The sequence below is a fragment of the Camelus dromedarius genome, chromosome 2 (assembly GCF_036321535.1).
Source record: "Camelus dromedarius isolate mCamDro1 chromosome 2, mCamDro1.pat, whole genome shotgun sequence".
In the NCBI taxonomy this organism is placed as follows: Eukaryota; Metazoa; Chordata; class Mammalia; order Artiodactyla; family Camelidae; genus Camelus; species Camelus dromedarius.
The window spans coordinates 20,021,081-20,041,616 of record NC_087437.1 but is presented as its reverse complement, the minus strand read 5'-3'; the positions used below and the strand labels follow the sequence as shown (position 1 = coordinate 20,041,616).

The window sequence follows — 20,536 nt, the reverse complement described above, 5'->3', positions numbered from 1 at the left end:
AGGCTCCACACAAAAACTCCTGGAGCTAATAAAAGAATTCGGCAAGGTAGCAGGACACAAGATTGACATACAGAAATCAGTGGCATTTCTTTACAGAAATCAGTGGCATTTCTTTACACCAACAATGAAATATCAGAAAAGGAAAGTAAAGAAACAATCACTTTTAAAATTGCATCCAAAAATAAAATACTTAGGAATAAATCTTACAAAGGAAGTGAAAGACTTACATGCAGAGTACTACAAAACATTGATTAAGAAAATTAAAGATGACTTAAAGAAATGGAAAGATACGTTCTTGGATTGGAAGAATTAATATTGTTAGAATGGTCATACTACCCAAACAATCTACAGATTTAATGTGATCTGTATCAAATTATCCAGGATGTTTTTCACGGAACTAGAACAAATAATCCTAAAATTTATATGGAGTCATGAAAGACTCAGAATTGCCAAGGCTTTGAGGTTTAAATGTGCCCCTGTCTGCAAAGATAGGGGCCCAGTAAGGAGCATTTACTTGAGAAACCATCCAGCATTTCCTCCCCTTTGTTCTCCATCTTTCTATCTTCACCAATTTGAACTCATCAAGTCATCACAAAACCCCTCTGAGATACGTACATTTATTATTGCCATTTTACAAATGAAGAAACGGAGACTCAGAGAGGTTAAGTAACTTTCATGGGATCACACAGCTAGTGAGTGATAGGGCTGGGATATGAGTGCAGGAGTAAGCCCCCCTCTCTTAACACTACCCCAAGTTCCCATGCGGCCAGAAGCTCACTAGGGACACAGGTCAGGAGATGCATGTCATCTGGTCCTAATTTCCTACCACACTTGGTCTGATATTCTATCGGTTAAAGAATTGCACTTATGCACACAGAATTTAACTCAACAATAACGAAAACTTTCCCTTCCAGCAGGGTCCACTATTTAATTACCTCCATTTCTGTGAACGCGCTGCAGGCTTGGGCCACTCTGCCCCGCAAGAGTGTCGATCATTAGATTCCCGTTAATTAATACGGAGTTTAATCTTCTTTGATTACAAACATTGATTGTTGCTGATCTTTCAGCCATCCCTGCCAGCGGGTATGTACTGAGTTCCAAAATATTCAGGCACCATCATGCCAGGAGAAAGGTGAAATAAAACATTACGCTGGGTTTATGGTCAATTTAATTAATGCAAATGCTGAGCTCGGTTCATTTCGCCCAATAATGCTTTCCAATCAAGCTATTGGGAACCAACATTTCTTGACTGTTTATTTTCTATGTCCTTTAAACAAAATTCTTTCTGCAAAAACTACACAAATTATGGCCTAAAGGACACTGGTAAGTTGTATCCAGTTCTATGACTCCATGGAAAACTTGCCCCTTGACTAAAATCTTGAAAACAAAGATAAGGATCTCTTGGCAAAGAGAGTAAATCTGTGAACCCGCAGGGCTGATGGTAGAAGGTGGGTGTGAGTGTGAGGGAGAGACAGAGAGAGTTGAGGGGGAGGGAAAGAGAGAGAGAAAAACAGAGAAGCAAGAAGAGAAGAGGTTGGCGAATGTAAGGTTGACTTACTAGCAGATTTGTAAAGATTTCCCTGGTCAATTAATCAATAGGCAGATCGCTACTGAATAACAATATTTAACATCTGTGTAGAGCCTTCTACGGCCCAGGGCGCCAGCACACACATTAACACACAAACAACAATCAAGGTAGGTACATATTATGGTTTCCATCCTGCACATATAGACAATGAGACTCTGAGAGGTCACATGGGCTGCTTAAGGTTACACAGCATCAAAGTCAGGACATGGGCTGTGTGCTTCTAGCCCACTGCCACCAGGGTGCTGTGTACAGTTGTGCAGGCTGCACACTGCACAAGAGTACTTGGGTTCCCAGGCTAAGTCAACAGTATAGCTGGGGACAGACTCAGTCAGAAGACTGGACTCCTCACAATTTTCATGACACCTCCGTTTGCCAAGCCACATGCCTGTGGGTGGCATCTGTCCAGAAGAGATGTCATTCTCTAAAGTGCCCCAAAGTGCCTCATAGAGTAGCCAGTCCAATCTGCCCATGCCCATCAGGTCTATCTCAGTGCCCGTAACACTGAAATGTGCACATGTTTCTCTACATGCACTCCCTGAGCTTCCTGAGGGGGAGAACAGAACTTCGCTCATCTCTGTGCCTCCAGCGCCCAGCACGGGATTTGTAAACACAGACGAAAGACTGGTCAAAGGACCTAGGGAATAAATGCACGAATGCATGTCCAGTGCCCCTTTCACTGCACATTCACTGCACAGCCCTCTGCTAGGTGATCCCCACTTCCTCTGCAGACTCAGAGCCCCAGATCCCTCCCTGTTGGGTCTAAGGTCATTGTGCTCTTACTAAACAGTAAGCTCTGTGAGGGCAGCTTCAAGGCATACTGCCGATAAGCCTTTTCCGTACAAAGCTCAAACCTTGGCATTACATATTATTTCCCTCCCCTTTCCTCTGCCTCCAATTCATTCCTCATTCGTATGTAATCTGTTTCTTAAAGACAAATGATATGCAGATGTGACAGGAACTAATGGATGTCAATATGGGTTTAATTTCATTTCACAGACTCAATCAGCGTCCAAGAAGAGCTATGCCTTCCAGGAATCCAGTCTTCTGAGATGCTCTCTCGAGGCCTTTATCCACATAATTCTGTCCCAATGCTGAGGCTTGGGAGCCACATCAGAATTCTTATTCTTTCAAAGCTCAGTGCAGTATGAAGCTGAGGTACCAAAAAGATGGCAAAGCTGTTCCTTAGGCCAATCAAACCAGAAATCACTGAGGTTTTCCCCTGTGCTTTCAAAAGCTTGCTAGTCTACAAGCCCAGGGTATGGCCGACCACCCAGATTCCTGCCTGAAGGAAGCAGCACAGGGGTCTTAAGCGGCTTGCACCTCGGGAATGTAGGTACCATCCCATCTGGCAAAGGATGTGTCCACCCACCGTCAACTTCCTTTGGTAATTGCCCTTGCTTGACTTTTTCTGTTTCAGCGAGATGTAGCTTTTCTGCCTGACCATCATTGTCTCTTTAATACCTACAGGCTTTCATCTTGCTCTGAAACCCAGAAATGTACAGCAGCCCTGGGGATTGGAACCTGTGGATAGAGATGGTGAGGCCAGGGCAGAGGCATTCTTCATCAGAGAACACTTACAGAGCAGCATGGGCCTGGGTCTGCTCCAAATCTCATTTATGTAGAATTGCTGCTTAGATAGCATTCCTCCTTCTTAAGAAAGGATCTGAGGTTTCTAGAGAGTAACACATGCTCAGAAGAGCCTTGGTGAGCTGACAAGGGGACCCAAGTGTTGTAACATCAGGAAAGTACACAATCCTCCGACTACACACTCAGCTTAATGGGCCTAGGAGGTACCTGGTCCATCCTCCACCCTGCCAAGATTTCCAGGTATAGTTGGTTTCCAAATGTTGCAGCTCTAATCCAGGAATGAAAAACAAGGGTCTCACAATTCCTGATTCTCTCCACTTGCATGCATGGTAGACACTGCTAATTGATCATGATGCTGTTCCCTACTGAGCCCATGTCAGCCTTGGAATTCTCTCCAACCAATGCTCCAGACAATAAGTAACAATCAGAGTTGGCACATGAAAAGCCACAGCTCTCTTCATGGTCTCCACAGAGCTAAAGACAAATCAGTGTAACACCCACAGCCAAGCAGAACAACCATGGACCTACGAACTGGGTCTACTTACACTCAGTGTGAAGGACGATCACTTGTTAGACTAACCAACAGCCTATGCGGTGACCCTTAGCCCAATACTAAATTGTCAGAGCTTTAATTGCCTGCCACAAACCAGACAGATGAAACGAAAACATAGCAGTGGAAATCCGGACACATTTTCATGTATTCAGCCTCCACTCAAGGCAGAACAATGTACATAAAAGAAATGATGAGTTTGAGCAATCAGTATGTAAACAGGGTACCAACAGATACATGTCTGAATTGCTCTCCAGGAGCTGAGAACAGGGAATGTTCCTTAGGCATTATGCACACATGTGGGCAAAGCCAAGCATTTCTTACACTTATAAGAAGACCAAAACTACTTTCTTATAAATGAACTCAATACCTTTCCAAGTTTGCTGTGGTTGTTTTGGATCTCACTGTTAGGTTTCGATGTCCAATGTTGTCTTTCTCCCTCCCTCCCTCCCTTCCTTCCCCCCTCCTTTCCTCCCTTCCTTCCTTCCCCTCTCCTTCCCTCCTTCCCCTCTCCTTCCCTCCTCTCTTCCGCCCATTTACACTTCTATTGGTTCCATTCACCTATAAGATTAAGAATTTAGGGGCATCTGCTCAGGGAGCCCCACTTTCTCTTTGGTCCCTCTGGAGACGGGGAAAATTAAAGGAGAAAAGGCTTGGGGGTGGGGGGGGCGGGGCAGCAAGCCAATACTAGGGACAGAGAGAGGGATCAGACAGTAGGATGATGGATAAAGGCACCCTCAGCAATCCAGCACCCCTGGGTCTGGCATTAGGCTCTTGAAGGGTGTCTGGTGTGGTCCTGGAAGGTTTCTTTGGAATGCCCATGAATCTCAGTGGGTCTGTTGTAGCCGGCTGAGCAGGGGCAATACAATATTGATGTCTGTGCCAGCCATGCCCACCTAGCCAGGGGCCCAGGAACCCCAGAGCCTAGTTTTCCCAGCGCAGCAGTGCTTTCTGAATTGATTGCTGTGGACCACAGGAGGGAAACTCAGATGGGCACAGATGCCCGTCTAATTTTCCTGAGCCTCTAACCCTGACGATCTCTTTGATGTGTAACATTCTTGCTGACTTACAAACTTCCCTCCTCAGAGCTCTGTGTGGGAGTGGGAAGCATGAAGAAAATCTAGTCCTTACCTACAAAACCCAAAACACTGATGGTTTTTTTTTCTTCCAGAGAAAACTGGCTTTTATTTCGTATCTGCAGCAGGAGACTCACTTTTAAAAGTGAGTGCCGATGGAAAGTACATTCAAACTGCACTTAATCACTCTCAACGGGGACAGGCTAGCCCAAGCAATTGCCTTTTTTTGGGGGGGACAAAAGCTTGTTTTCTTGACGGTTGGTTTCCAGGGCCTTGGGTGGCCCACACACAGCTTACAACTTTGACCCCCTGGAGACGGTGTGGTGCCCCTGCTTCTCTGAGCCCTGTCGGCTCTGCTGAGAAGCTGTTAGTTCACATTTTCTTTTTCATACTACTGTCTGAGCCTTCGGAGGGGACACTGGCCTAGGGCTCCTCCTCTGGGCTGCCTCAGCCCTTGTGAGCATCAGCAGCAGAGAGCATCTCCAGCCTGGAGCTGTCTCTGCTTCCAGATCTGTCCCCCAGCAAGGAAGGCTAGTGCAGAATCATGGTTGAGGGCCTGAGAGTCTTCAGCTCCACCCTTTGGACCTGATTCCTGGCTGTGCAAGTTGTCTAACTTCAGGTACTTCTTCTAAAAAGTGACATTAATAACAGTACCTCCTCATAGAGTCACTGTGGGGATGAAATGGACTACAAATGTGCTCGACGATGCCCAGCATACACCCAGCACTCTCTAAGTGTTGGGGGTGGAGAGGCAGGAATCAAAGATATGACCTCCTCGGGGGCAGGGCTTTCAGCCACCTCTGTGATCTCAGTATCAAGTCTTGTAATAGAAAAGAACAAATCTGACTCCATATTAGATCTGTTCCTTTGACTTTAACCCTGTGCTCTGTTTCCTGGGCTTAGTCTTGTTGATTCTTCACATTTTGTAAAAGAACGTTGCCTAGAGCCTTAAGTATACAGGACAGCATATTCTCAAGGCTCTGACCTTTAAGGGTCTTAACACTTTCCATTCATATAAAGATAAGTTGCAGAATAGAAAATAATGTTTGTTTTGTTGGGGGTTTATAGGGACACCATGATCTGACCCACATGGACAGCTGCAAGAACAAAGGATTCCAAGAACAAATAATTTCTACACCAAGAAGTTTGCAACAACCAAGCACACCCCCTCCCCTTTTTAGTATAAAAGGAGCCTGAATTCTGACTTGGGGAAGATGGTTCTCCAGGACACTAATCTGCCATCTTTTCTATCCACCAGCTTTCAGAATAAAGTTGCTATTCCTTGCCCCAACACCTTGTCTCCTGATTTACTGGCCTGTCGTGCGGCGAGCAGGACAAGTTTGGATTTGGTAACAGTCTGACACAGAGAAGGCTCTCAATAAGCGTGTGTGGAAGCATGCCCGTACGCTCAGGTCTGTCCCACTGGCTGCTTTCCCTGTGAACAGCCATTGTTGAACGAGAATCACCAGTTCTTCCGTCGCCTGCAAAATCTCTGACAAGTTCTTACTTTCTTCTCTTTCTGTCTGATGATCCTGGGGTGCTTCCCTAACAGGCTAGAGAGGATCTCTTGCTGGCAGGTCAATGGAAGGCAGTGCAAGGAAATCATTCTCGAAGGGGATCATCATCAACCGTAGTTGATTCTCACTATTTGCAGGAGTTATAGTCACCACAAATACTGAATTGGTAAATACTGAATCATTGTCCTCAGGGGAAACCCAGGGTTAGGTTCCTGAGATTCTCTGGTTATAACATTTTCATCCACTGATAAATATGTAAACTTGTTTTAGATATGTTTTGGCCAGACACCTTATTTAATATATTGACATTGTTAATCATTGATTAATATTGACCTCATGGCCAACAGCACTAGACCTTGTACCTCAAAGAAGTTCATCCAACAAAAGTGTTTTGTCTATAAGGCACATCACAGCTGCCTTGTGTTTAAGAGCACTAGACAGCATTTCAACACCATGCTTGGAGGCCATTTTAAATAGCAGAACCACCAACAAAAAGCACACACACACACAAAACCCCAAAAAACTCCACAGCACTAAATCGACCATGAAAAGGAAACATGTTTACAGGATGAGCTGAAACAAGAAGGCAGAGCATTGCCTTGTTCTGCCTGAGCTGGAAACGAGTGCATTGGGCAACTCAAATTTTTGTCACTTTGCACACACTACAAATGGCCATGAAAGCACTTTGAGTATTGATGTTGGGATTGCAAATACTTTTTAGCAAGTAGGTGAACTCACAAATATGGAATCTGTGTGAATGATGAGGATAGACTATATATGATCATAAAATATGGAAGGAAAATGCTCAGTTTGGCATTTGTAACAAATGCCTGTAAACTGTGGCTTCAAGTGTTCTCAGGCTGTCAAGTTCAGCTTTAAATTTTCTTCTAGTGATGTTTCTCTTTCTTAGAATCATCAGTGAATAGATAATATGAATGTTTCATTGTTCTAATAAGGGATGGAAAGAGGTGTCTTTCTTCATCTCAAAGGCCAGCCCCACCACTCACATGCTGAGTCTGGTCACCATTTGCCTCCATCCCAGCCATCAGCCCCTCGTGCTGCCACGTTATATGTTTTTCATACTTTGCTGGATCATTTCCAATGGCAAATAAACATGCACAGAAACAGAGTATATATATAAACACAATTATCCCACAAAATTTTGACTATAATCTCCATTTTATAAATCAAGAAACCGAACCTCAGAGAGGTTAAGAAACTTACTGAGGTCACAAAGCTAATCAGGCAGAACAAGGCAACTCTCAACGCTACAGTTTTTATATAACATGATGTTAATTAGCTTGGGTGTAGGGTTGACCTTGAGAAAATACTCAATATCAATGAAAACCAGCAGCGCAAGCTCTAAAGACGTTCTGATGGCTAAGATGAGCCATAAAAGATACATGGAATTAATACACAATTACCAAAGGGATTGACCCAAATGTGAGTCAATAGTATGGCATAGACACCACATTTGTGAGGTTATTCATTTACTGCCAAGGACACGTCTGCATGTTGCTTAGTGCTTCCCTACATAAACAGTCATGGTGTTACATGCATATCATGACTTTCATCAATGAGAAAGCCGATACTGTGAGCAGGTTTTGAAAATAAAGATAATTACACAGAAGACCCTTCTTAAGCACTCCTTGTCATCAGACAGCTTCTAGTAATCACATGGCAAATGTCAGAATAATGGAAATTTCCAGCATTCTGTTAAAACCCAAAGAGGTCTTGCACCCCATAGAAAACTCAAAGCTCAAAGATATTAAGATGGAAGTTTCCACAAAAGACATTAACAGAATTTTTTAAAAAAATGATGAATAGAGAGGAAGTAATGGAATTTAACTGTAAGTAGAAAAATTCATCCTCACTTCAGGTTTGAAAAGAACACATACCACAGCAGCGAATGGGAAATGACAAACTTCCCATCAGAAACATGACTTTTCATTCTCATTGTGGTGCATTTACAGCTTTTCCAAGGATTTGACTAAAGAGGGACAGACGAGGAAAAAAGGAAAAGACAAATGAATTGGAAATGACCTCATCTATTATCTATGGAGAAAATAATGCCTTCCCAAAGCTGGGCCATGGATTAGCTGTCAAATAAAAAACCTGTATATAAATACTTGACCTTAGCACACAGCATTAAAGTAATTTCAGCTACATACATCCATGGGGAAGTCCCTGCTTAGGTGGAATAAGCAAGTGGGTAGAAGACAGAGGTCTCCCACTGGCCTTTCTTTTCCTGATCTCAAGCTCTGTTTAAATAACTTTACCAAAGGGAGCCTGACACAATAAAAGGAGGCTGGAAACTATGAACAGAGAATGTGTAAAAGAAGAAATTAAAAATGTGGTTAAGCTCCATCCATACTTAAAGAATAACAAATTAAAACAAAGATGAGATCATTTTGTGACCAACAAAGGGAAAAATATATAATAATATCCAGTGCTGGCAGAATCTGTGAAAGGGAGAGCACCTGAACACTGTGAGTGCGAACGAGAAATGACAAATCTGGAAAGAACACACGTGGAGAGTCTTAGAAATGTATGTGTCCTTTGATCCAGCAATTTGTCTACTGGGACTTCATCTGAAGGAAAGAATCTGAAATGGAGGGTGATATTTCGGCACAAAAGTGATGACTGTAATACTCTTAAAAATATTTATGTTTATATCTGCAAAGATTTGGAAACCATTTACGTGCTCAACAGCAGGAGGGTTGTTAATTAAATTGTGACATGTCTATATGTCAGAACAGTTTGCAGCCATTTAAGAACACATTTTCAAGACATTTTTAATGGCTTGGGAATATTTAATATTATATGGGAAAATCATTTTGTACATAGAATGTGATCTCATAGCAAACACACACACACACACACACACACACACACACACACACACACACACACTGCCACACACAAAGCACTGGAAAGAAATAGGCTGTAACACCAACAGTGCTGGCCAGCCCATGCCAGCGAGACAACCAGCGATTTTAATTTTCTTCTTCATAAACAACTGAGCAATAACAGATTTAAAATACAAGAAGATATTCTCATGACACTTATGATCTATAGTAAATCCTTCCTATCATTTCTCCAAGTAACATAAGGCCTTTCTCATTACACAGGCAGACCATGTTACTGTTGATTATGTCTCGTCCACTGGATCATGGTTTTGTACTTATCACCTCAACACCTTCCCCCATTAAATCATTTTCATCCCCTAAGTGATCCCCCAAGACTCTTCCTGCAGTGTGCACTGAGGCCTATGTTCTGGAGCATATGCTGAACTCTTATAGAGCCTTTCCTTAGTTTGATGCATCTTTAGTTTCAAAGTTTGAAACTGATCCTCTACAGCCTTTGTCAGCGATTTGAATTAGGGAACATTGAATTCAGTTTCATGAATACATTCATTTATTTCAAAAATATTTACTAAGCACCCACTCCATGCCTTTCTACATCACACATATTGCTCTCAAAAGCTCCCTGTGCATTAAGCTCATCACCCCAGCCACACCCGGGAGTGTGAAGTCCAACTTCCTGTACAGAGCATGGAGTTAGGCATAGAGCAAAAACATGCCTGGTGTGTGCTTGCTTGGAGAGACATCCACTTTCTACATCAGAATGCAAATTAAAAGCTAACAAACAGTGCATTACAAATGTCATGCAATGGCTCTGATATTTTAGTTAATGCTATTTATTTGGCTGGTTTTCTGTTGGACTGGATGGAATAGAAGCCTTAAACAATCAAAAATTTTTAACAGAGCGCAGCCAAATTCTAAAAAGAAGCACTGCTAAGTCCTTAGAAACACTTCTTTCCTAGAATGTCAGATCCAACACATGTTCTTCTAGGATGTAAAACAGGGAAGACAGAGAATGGACAGTCCAACCTAAAACTCTTACTGAGGGATGCCAAGGCAAATAACCACTTCTGTGCTCCTACTTGGGCCCCAGCAGAGTGATGGCACTTTCTCATTTCATGTCATTTCATCTGCACAAATAACCCAGTGATACTGATGTGATGATACTCTTTTGACTGAGCTCAGAGAGGTGAAGTGTCAGACTTCCATTCACATGTTGGAACAGGTTGCAACCATTCCAGTACATATTTCCCTTTAGGAACCAGTTTGATCGTGAATTAAAAACAGCATCCTGAAGCAAGATGGAGGAGTAGAAGGACACTTGTAGCTCACCCTCTCCCACAAATTCACCAAAACTCACATCTACGGACCTACTCAGCCAACCAGAGCACCTGCTGAACTCCAAAAGAACATCGCCCTTGTCAAAAGACAAAGACGCCAAAAATCTGGTAGGAGAAAAGGAAAAAAGAAGGAAGAAAAAGCAAAACAGTGCAGGACCAATTCCGTGGGGAGGGAGCGGCAAAGGAAGACTGGTGCTCGTTCGCTGGGTCTCCCCTCTCCAACAGAGAGGCCAGCGGGACGGTGGGAGAGACTCCGAGGCTCAGATCTGCCCTGAGCACCCCTTGACTGACAGAACTGAGTTAAATGGGCACAAAGGGTCCCTGTGACACCCAGCCCAAGACGCGAGCCAGCAGCTGCGGATGGGACAGGCCGCCCGAGCCAGGTGGAGGATGGGGGTGGCTGCATTGAGGCAGCCCTGGGGGCCTGCAGGGTGCTGCGCACTGTGGCTGGGAGGAGATACGGAGCAGAACAACCTCAGTCCCCCATAAATTGCGAAAAAAGCAAAGCAACACAGCTGGTGTGCCCTGGGGGGAGGGGCGCCATAGCCTTTGTCTCCTCAGACCTGCACCGCCATTACTGGTGCTTCTTGCGAGAAGAGATGCGGGGTGCAGCCACAGCCACCATCTCCTCCTGTGCAGCACCCGGGCAAGGGCAGGGCTGGGGCTGAGCCCTGAATCCGCGCCCGGGGGCTCAGCAACCTCCTGGGCAGGACTGAGACTTGTTTACAGCCCAAGGCAGACAAGATCTTTCTGCCCTGGCACCTCAGAGAACTCGCACTGCCAAGACAAACAAGAAGCTGAGATTTGGCACAGAGCAGGGTGGGGCCGTTCCATGGTCTTCCATGTACCCGCCTTTGGAGTGCTGACCCAAGGTGGAGTCGGCAGCTGCATAGAGCAGTGGAGCAACCGGCGCCTGGAGAGGGCAGGTAGCCACTCGCCTTCCTGGCAGGAATGCAGCACCTGACCATGGTGTTGGGATGGGGCGTGACCTGCTAGCCAACAGCCACTGGGAGCAGCACAGACGAGGGTGCCAACAGAGGGCCTCAGGAAACAGCAAGCTGAGTTGGCGAAATAGGGCGAAGGCACAAAGACCTCTCAATAAAATCATTAAGAGCACACCACCTCCAGGAGAACTAGATAACTGATACTCCTTAAGCCACAGTGCCAGAGAGATATGAGCAATATGAAGAAGCAGAAGAACCACTCCCAATTAAAAGATCAAGAGAAATCCCCTGAAAGCATGATCAAGGAAATAGAAATTGATGGCCTACTAGATCAAGATTTCAAAAAAGGAGTGATCAAAGTACTGAAGGAACTAAAAGAAATAGTGTTTAGAGATATAAAATATGTCAAAAATGAAATAGAAGCTATAAAGAAGAAACAAGTAGAATTAGTAAACTCATTTGCTGAGATGAGAGATGACCTAAAGGCTGTACAAAGCAGGCTAGCTAATGCAGAGGAAAGAATAAGTGACCTAGAAGACAGGACAACAGAAAGCACCCAATCAGAACAGCTGAGAGAAAAACAAATAAAAAACAATGAAAACAATATAAGGGGCCTATGGGATAATATAAAGCATGCCAATCTACGCATAACAGGGGGTCCAGAAGGGGAAGAAAGAACAAAGGGGATTGAAAAGGTATTTGAAGAAATCATGACTGAAGACTTCCCAAACCCAAAGAAGGAATCAGATATCCAAGTACAGGAGGCTCAGAGGGTCCCGAACAGGAAGAACCCAAACAGACTCACACCAAGACATATCATAATCAAGATGGCCAGAGTCAAGGATAAAGAAATGATCCTAAAGGCAGCAAGAGAAAAACAAAGAGTGAGTTACAAGGGAACTCCCATAAGGCTTTCAGCTGATTTCTCTACACAAACACTACAGGCCAGAAGGGAGTGGCAAGATATATTCAAAGTCCTGAATGAAAAAAAGATGCAGCCTAGGATACTTTATCCAGCAAGGCTATCCTTTAGAATAGAAGGAGAGGTAAAGAACTTCACAGACAAGCAAAAACTAAGAGTTTAGCAACACTAAACCCATGCTAAAAGAAATATTGACAGGCCTACTCTAAATAGAAAAGAAGCAAGATGCTACAAAAATGAGAAACTCACAACTGGAAAGGAGATAACTGCCATGAATTACAAAAAGAATAAACACAAAATTGTAAAAGAAGACATCTAAATCATTAAGAGTGGGAGAGGGAAACAAGGAAAGCCACTGTGGAAAACAGTATGGATATTCCTCAAAAGACTAGGAATAGACTTACCATATGACCCAGGAATCCCACTCTTGGGCATATATCCAGAAGGAACCCTACTTCAAAGACACCTGCACCCCAATGTTCATAGCAGTGCTATTTACAATAGCCAAGACATGGAAACAGCCTAAATATCCATCAACAGATGACTGAATAAAGAAGATGTGGTATATTTATACGGTGGAATACTATTCAGCCACAAAAACTGACAACAGCCACAAAAAACGACAACATAATGCCATTTGCAGCAACATGGATGTCATTCTAAGTGAAATAAGCCAGAAAGAGAGAGAAAACTACCATATGAGATCACTCATATGAGGAATCTAAAAAAAAAAAAAAAATACAGAACAGAAACAGACTCATAGACACAGAATACAAACTTGTGGTTGCCAAGGGGGCGGGGGGTGGGAAGGGACAGACTGGGATTTTAAAATGCAGAATAGATAAACAAGATTATACTGTATAGCACAGGGAAATATATGCAAGATCTTGTGGTAGCTCATAGCGAAAAAAAATGTGACAATGAATATATATATGTTCATGTATAACTGAAACATTGTGCTCTACGCTAGAATTTGACACAACATTGTAAAATGACTATTACTCAATAAAAAAATGTAATAAAAAAAACCAGCATCCTTATGGCTGCTTTTTGGAGCAGCATGGGGCAAAATGAAGTTTAAGGTCCACCTTCCTTGAAAAAGGGGTAGATACCTGCATTTTTGAAATGAGAGGTCCCAGTGCCTAGGATAGGACTGGGCAAGGAGGCTCTTGTGGATATATTTGGGGAAAGGTCTCTCTTGTCTTCAGCCGTTATACCAAGGGTTAACTTTGACCTAGAAAAAGACTTGTCATCTCATAAGACATCACATCAGCAAAATGTGGAGAAAGGGAATATTTGAGTTGGCAGAGATCTGACTCATATGCACTGAAATCAGGTTTCCAGATTCAGACTTTAAGAATCTTAAAGGTTTCCAAATGTCCAAATGTCCTGGGTTCTCTGGCTCCAGTAATTTCTGTTCTTCAAGTTTGTGCTGTAGTTGAAAAAAGAGGAGTCAAATCCCTGGTTATGTGTCAAGTTTCTGAGAACCAATAAGCACATGGCCAGTGAGAGCTGAACATTTCTATGTCCCAGTTTTCTCACGATAAACTGGGGATAATGGTCTCTGCCTCATTCACAAGGATGACATGAGGACCACATGGGATCTATCTGAAGGCTCTTCATAAACTTAGAGACATGAAAATACTCTATGTTCTTAAGCTATTTTAAATCACAGTCTTTGCAATTTTATGAATGACAAGGATCTGCTTCCCATAAAAATGTACAAATGCACACATACAAAAATTGTAACCACAATTACTTCAGACAGTTCACGGAATTCCTGCAGCCACGATGAGTCCTAGATTGAGAACCTTTCTTGTAAATTAGTTATGGGAAACTCTCATAAAATTCCTCCTCGTGGGGCCCAAGAGCTCATCACCCCTTTATACAATAATTTTTCCTTCTTGCAGGAAGCCAAGAAGATTATTCCCACCTCTTAAACAAGGTTTCCAAGGATCTGCATCTCTTCTCAAAGTTGTCACATATTTGTCACAAGTGGTGAGAACACAGGAAGTCTACAAATACCTTGTGAAGAGTCCCTCCTTACTCATTTTAGGATTTCTAGAAAAGAGTGGAGAGAGATGTGCCCAAACTGAGTAAGGGACCCACAATTTCTTCCCCAAGGATAGTTCCAAAGGAGGTGGAACAAGGCTCCCTGACTGCTGTGAAAAGTTACCCAGCTGCCCCCAGCAAAGGCCTACCCATGCCTCTGAGCAGAACTGACAGCCTACTGCCAACACCAAGCATGGGGGCTCTGATCCCAGAAGTGTCGATCACTCAGTCAAGGATTCCCACATCTGTCAGGGAGACGACATGGCAACAGTTGTGTCTAGATGATGCCTTACCCATGAGAAAATAATGAAGACTGAAACCCTGGGTAGGTCCTTGTCTTCCAGGATCCTGAACTTTCTACCTCCTTGTAATGAAAAGAATTCAGCTGAGGTCTGTCCTGGAGAAAGGAGCCATCCCGTGTTCTGGCTGATCTGACAACAGCCTCTCCACTTCCTGGTCCTGGCCGTGTTCTCTCTTAGTCCGTACACCCTTCCCTGGGAGGAAAGGCTGGAATGCTGCGCTATCAGAGGCCCCTGCTCACACTCTCCCTGCCCACGCTGCGCTCTTTTGAAATTTTTAAGTGAGTTATAAAAGAGCAATTATACACATCTGATTATGTAACATCATAAACAAATGTAGCTGCTGCCAACACTAATTAGGAACATCAACTTCTCAGGCGCCACGTACATGGCGCCCTTGAGCTCAGAGAGGCTGACAACAGGCTTCCTGGGTGTGGGGACAGCTCCTGTACCCATGGAGGTAACCCCTGTGCTGCGCCCTCTCAGCCACTGAGGAACCTGGCAGCGGCCACAGCCGAGTTCAAGTGCTGAACTTGACTAGCCCCCATCTTACTCCCACGTTTTGCCCATGATCAAGACTTGCCGACTCTGTCTTTGCAACTGTAACTTTGTCATCTCCCATCTGTCTTTTGCTCTTTATCCCTCTGCCTTGACCTTGGGTAGGGCTCCCACTGACCCTTGCCTGGTGGACCTGGACTGTACAGGGAGTAGGAAGGATCTCAGCGATCAAACTCGCATGTGTGTGAAAAGTCTGAGGCAGGAATGCACATCTGGCCAACAGTGAGATAGTTTAGACTGGGGCTGGGGGGAGAGCCAGGGATTGATGTTAACCTGGCACGGTGGCCTGGTCTCCCTGGCTCCCCCAGAGACACATGGCCAGCAGATCCAGCCATCACTGGCTTTCATACAATGGGCTGGGTCAAGGCTGAAGAGATGCCTGCTGGCTTCCTCAGCTGCCTACATATCCCTTCAAGTCTCTGAGCCCCCATTGCTACTCCCTTGAACAGCACAAGTCATCAGCTCAACAAGACACATCTGGGCAACACACTGTCCTAACTTGCTTACACCTTCTAGAATTGTGTTCCTCCTTCTCACAATCCTCTGCAGGCATGCTTCTCAAACTTGCACGTAATCCAGATGACCCAGAGAGCTTAATAAGCAGATTCTGACTCAGTAGGTCTGGGTGGGGCTGAGGCGCCGCATTTCCAACAAGCCCCCAGGTGAAGCCAGTGTTGCTGGTCTGTGGACCACACTTTGACTAGTGAGGGTCTCTGAGCACTGGTTTGGGATCTCCGGCAAGAGTGGACCCCTCACATCTTTACTCAGGATGGGTTTCAAGCCTTGGGTTCCATTCTAGAAGTTGCTCTGTCTTTTCCCCCACAGTCCACTACGCCTTCCTCTTAGTCTCCTTGTCTCTGATCCACTCTCATCCATCCCTGCTCCTCTCGATTCTGTTTCCAAGGTTTTCTTTACATATAAAAGCCATGTCTCATTCCCTTGCTTAAGATTCTTCCATACCTCTCCACTGTGTTTAGAAACCATTTTCTTAGTGTGGCATCTGGGGCTCATTATAACCTAGGCTGGGGGCCCCCACTGTGTTCTACATTGAAACCTCCTCTTTCCAGCCTCCCCATCTCCACCAGAGCAACTCTTACTCCTTCCCAGCACATCTCCACTGCCTCAGAGTGCTACGTCTGTTCCTTCGTGTTGTCTGCTTACTTCTTTGTTTCCCTCACTTGACAGAGCTCCATGAATGCGGGAGCTGGGTGTCCTTTCCATCAGGTACACAGGGTACTGTTGACAGCACAGATCACGGGGCTTGGCTCAAAGAAGGTGCTCAGTAACTCTTTGAGGAGGGAGGGAGGAAAGAAGGAAGGAAGGGAGGGAGGGAGGGAGCAGCTGTCCTTGGTGCCTTTCCCCTTGCCGCCTAGTCAGCAGGTGTCAGTCACCAGGCTAGAGTAAAGACGTTATCTCCAAATTTCATGAAACATTTTTAGCTTTTCCTGCCAAAACTTTAAAGAAAGCAAATTAGGTCTTCAGACTCCTAGTCGCAAAATAGTCATTTAATAACTAGGCAAATGACCAAAGCATTGAAGCAGGTCCTGAATAAATAATAGAGGCCAATGCAAATTTTAATGGAAGAATAATACTTAGGATTATTCTTTCTAAAAAAATTTTTATAAATGTCAAACTCAATGGCCTTGCCCCAGAGGAGATGCCAAATTTTAGAACTGAGATCGAGGAAGTTATCTTCTGGTAATGTCACTCATTTATTCCTTCCTTCCCTCCTTCTCTAGACAGCGCCTGAGTGCCTACCAAGCTGGACTCAGAGAAAGCCAGCCAGAAAAGAAGTGGCACTGGCACTCACAGAGGGGACCACACACCCACACATCCCCGCACGTGTGCAGCCCGCAGGAGTCACAGCCAACAGATTCCTGGCACAAATGCCACAGTGTGGACACCGTCTGCCACCCCGAGAACCAGTCAGTGGGGAAAAGGCTCTTCTCGGAATTCGGCTGCTTTAAGAAATCTTTTATAATTCCATATTGTCAGCTCTGGATTTATTAAAGGTCACCAAAAAAGTAACATTCTTTTCCACTGAAAAACCAGGCTTTGAATTAAGGTCTGCCTAAAACCACATTTCACATTAATGAAGACTATATTATGAAAATAGATTTGAATTTTAGTGTTTTACCCTCAAGTTTGGGGGGAAAAAAGTGATTAAAGAGAAGGCTTTCCTTTCTTTTCTCCCACTGTGTGGGTTTTCACACCCATTCGGCCTAATTATCCCTGGCTGGGGGCCCATCCCGCGGCAGCTGAGTGCAGCCTGGCTCTCCCCGTGCGGAGGGAGGAGAGTCTGGCTGCAGCCCCAGGGGCGGAGGCACTTGCGGGGACGGCGGCTCTGGTGCCCCTCCAGGGATGCCCAGAACAAGCAGCACTACATCAAATGATTATGTAAATTTGACTTCTAAAATGTAATTAAAATAGATTTTCCTCATTTTTTCCCTATGAAAACTTCATGAAGCATGAGACATAGCCGCCCAAGAAGGCACAGCCAAACAGTTGTGAGTCCCAGCTGGAACAGTCTGACATGGAAATACTCAAACCACTGACCCCCTCCCTGCCTCTGCCACCATCAGAGTTTGGAGTGCTCTCTGGAGGGCCCTGGAGAAGTGCAGGCTCCTGGAAAGCAGAACCAGATCTGGCTCACTCAGTGTTCCCAGATCCTGGTACAGGGCTGGGCACTGCATGGGCTGAGTGAACGTATGGTGGGGGAACGCATGATCACTCAGACACGTTTGTTGCCCACATTGAGTGTCTGGTTGCCAGATCATGTCTCTCTTCCCTGTATGTTGTCTGTTAGTCTTGTGTTTTTTTTATATCAAATTTTTAATTTAATTTGTTATTTTTAATTTTTTATTGAAGTGTAGTTAATTTACCATGTTAGTGTCAGGTGTCCAGCAAAGTGGTTCAGTTTGCACGTGCGTACTATATGTTTTTTCTTTTCAGATTCTTTTCCATTAGACGTTATTACAAGAAATTGAATATAGCTCCCTGCGCTATACACTAGGTCCTTCCGTTAGACTTGTTTTGATATATCCCACCAAGAGCACAGACTATTCCCACGTTTCTAATAAAAAAAAAAAAATGAAGCAGGCTCTTTGCTAAGCCAACTTCGTTGATCTCTGAAAATCGATCGCTGTTCGCTTGATCCAGAAAATCCCACAAAATCATGAAAATCAAGAGGTTCAAATGTTTGTGGCCACTCTACAAACACCCATGTAATTGCCCAGGCCATTAGGTTGCATATCCGATAAGCCACTAAGTATATGAAAGATGCCATTCTGCCTCTGAATGGTGGAGCTGGTGGATGCATCCAAGTGAAACAGTGGGGCTGGACACAGAGTCATTGGCCCAAAGGAGTGCTGTTTTTTGCTGCACATGCTTAAAAATGCAGAGTAATGATAAACTTAAGGGTTTGGATAAAGATTCTCTGGCCATTGAGCACATCCAGGTGAACAAAGCCACTGTGTTTATCGAACTAGTGGTCGGATTATCTCTACATGAGCTCCGCCTGTCACATTAAGATGATCTTAACTAAAGAAGAACAGAGTTCCTAAACCCCAAAAGGAGGTTGCATACAAGAAAAAGATCCCCCAGAAGAAACTGCAGAAACAAAAACTTGTAGCCCAGAAATAAATTCAGCATAAAATAAATGCAAATAAAAGTTTAAAAAAGATTAAGCAGGTACCTTTTGAAAGGGGTTGTTACTATTTCTTAAATTGACATGATTCCTGGCCAGCGTCAGAGGTCACACTGCTATCTTTCTGGACTCCTCCTGCCGGCTGCAGGCCATAAGCAAGGATGAGTGGCCGGGTTGGTACTGATGCTGCTGCCAGACTGTTAGCCTGCTGCATGAGGCTCTCTGGTGACTGCCCTAACCTTCTGCTTTTCCAAGCCCCTCCCTGATATCTCTAACCTCCTGCACTCCCAAGCTCTCTTAGCTGGGACCCATGAGTTAAGGCAGTTTCCAAGAATGCTGAGTGAAATGAGGATATCTAGGCTTTACTACATAATAGAGGAAAGAAAATAGGCTTTCATGTCAGACCACCTGCGGCACAGAGTAACTCTTCCCTTAAGAACCCCCAAAGCCTTAATTTTCTCATCTATAAAATGGAGCTAATAATGCCCTAATGTTTGAAAGACAATTAAATTGGATAAAATCTGCAAAGTGCCAACACTGTATCTGGAATATTATAGGTGCCCAACATTGAAGTCATTTGCTGTTACCTCCCTAGCCCAGGTCATGTCAGTGAGTTAGATCAGAATCCACAACCCTTGACTCCCCCAGACCATTTCCTCCTGAGAGTTCCAGCCCTCAGAGTAATTTGGTGCCAGATAAGCCCCCTGTAGCACGGTTGCTCAACCCTCAGCCTTGCTAGACTTTGCAGACAACTGGCTGGGCACGTGGACTGAATGTTCTTGTGTGAGCTGTAGGGCAACTGCTCTGGCTAAAACATCTGTCTGCATCAATTTATCTTCCTCTAAGCTCAGATTTTCAGCCTGGCTTGTTTGTACAGAGAAATAACTTTGGAGGCAGGACAGTCTCTCTTATGGTTCTGTCTGTTGAAGTAACATCTTAACAGAAGTAGGGCTTGACTTGCACCAAGCCGGCGGGCATCTCAGCTCCTCTGTGGCTCCAGGAGTTGTAGGCACGTGCTTAGGAGAAGCAGGGAGAGAGGGAGGGACTGTGGCTGGTAGCAAGGAATCAAAGACCCCACAGAAAAACTCCTCCTCCAGGCCCCCTCTCTCTTTCCACAGATACGTGGTGGCTAATTTTGTATGTCACCTTGACCAGCCACGGGGTTTCCAGATTAAACATTATTTCTGGGTGTGTCTGCGAGGATGCTTTCAGATGAGATGGGCATTTGAACTGGTGGACTTAGTACAGTAGATTGCCTTCCCCAGCGTGGGTGGGCCTCACCCAACCCTTTAGGATCCGAATAGACCAAAAGGCAGAGGAAGAATGAAGTCATCCCTCTTTTTTCCTGCCTCACTGCTGAGCTGGGACGTCTCACCTCATCCTCTCCGACCCTTGGACCGGGATTTATGCCGCTAGCGCCTCTGGCCCTCAGACTTTCAGACTTGGACCAAATGAAACCACCAGCTTTCCTGGGTCTTCAGCTCACAGGCAGCAGATGCTAGGACTTCTCAGCCTCCACCTCTGCAAGAACCAATTCACACGCACACACGCGCATGCACACACACACACACACACACAGGTTCTCTTTCTCTG

The 20,536-nt window shown here is 44.6% G+C and overlaps 1 protein-coding gene and 1 pseudogene across 3 annotated transcripts in view; one reads left to right on the top strand and one right to left on the bottom strand.

Annotated features, from left to right (window-relative positions):
* The window catches only part of CLSTN2 (calsyntenin 2), a 592,242-nt gene that overhangs the window by 266,815 nt on the left and 304,891 nt on the right, over window positions 1-20,536 (bottom strand). The window lies entirely within an intron of this gene.
* Window positions 18,429-18,939, top strand: LOC105086334 (large ribosomal subunit protein uL22-like; annotated as a pseudogene).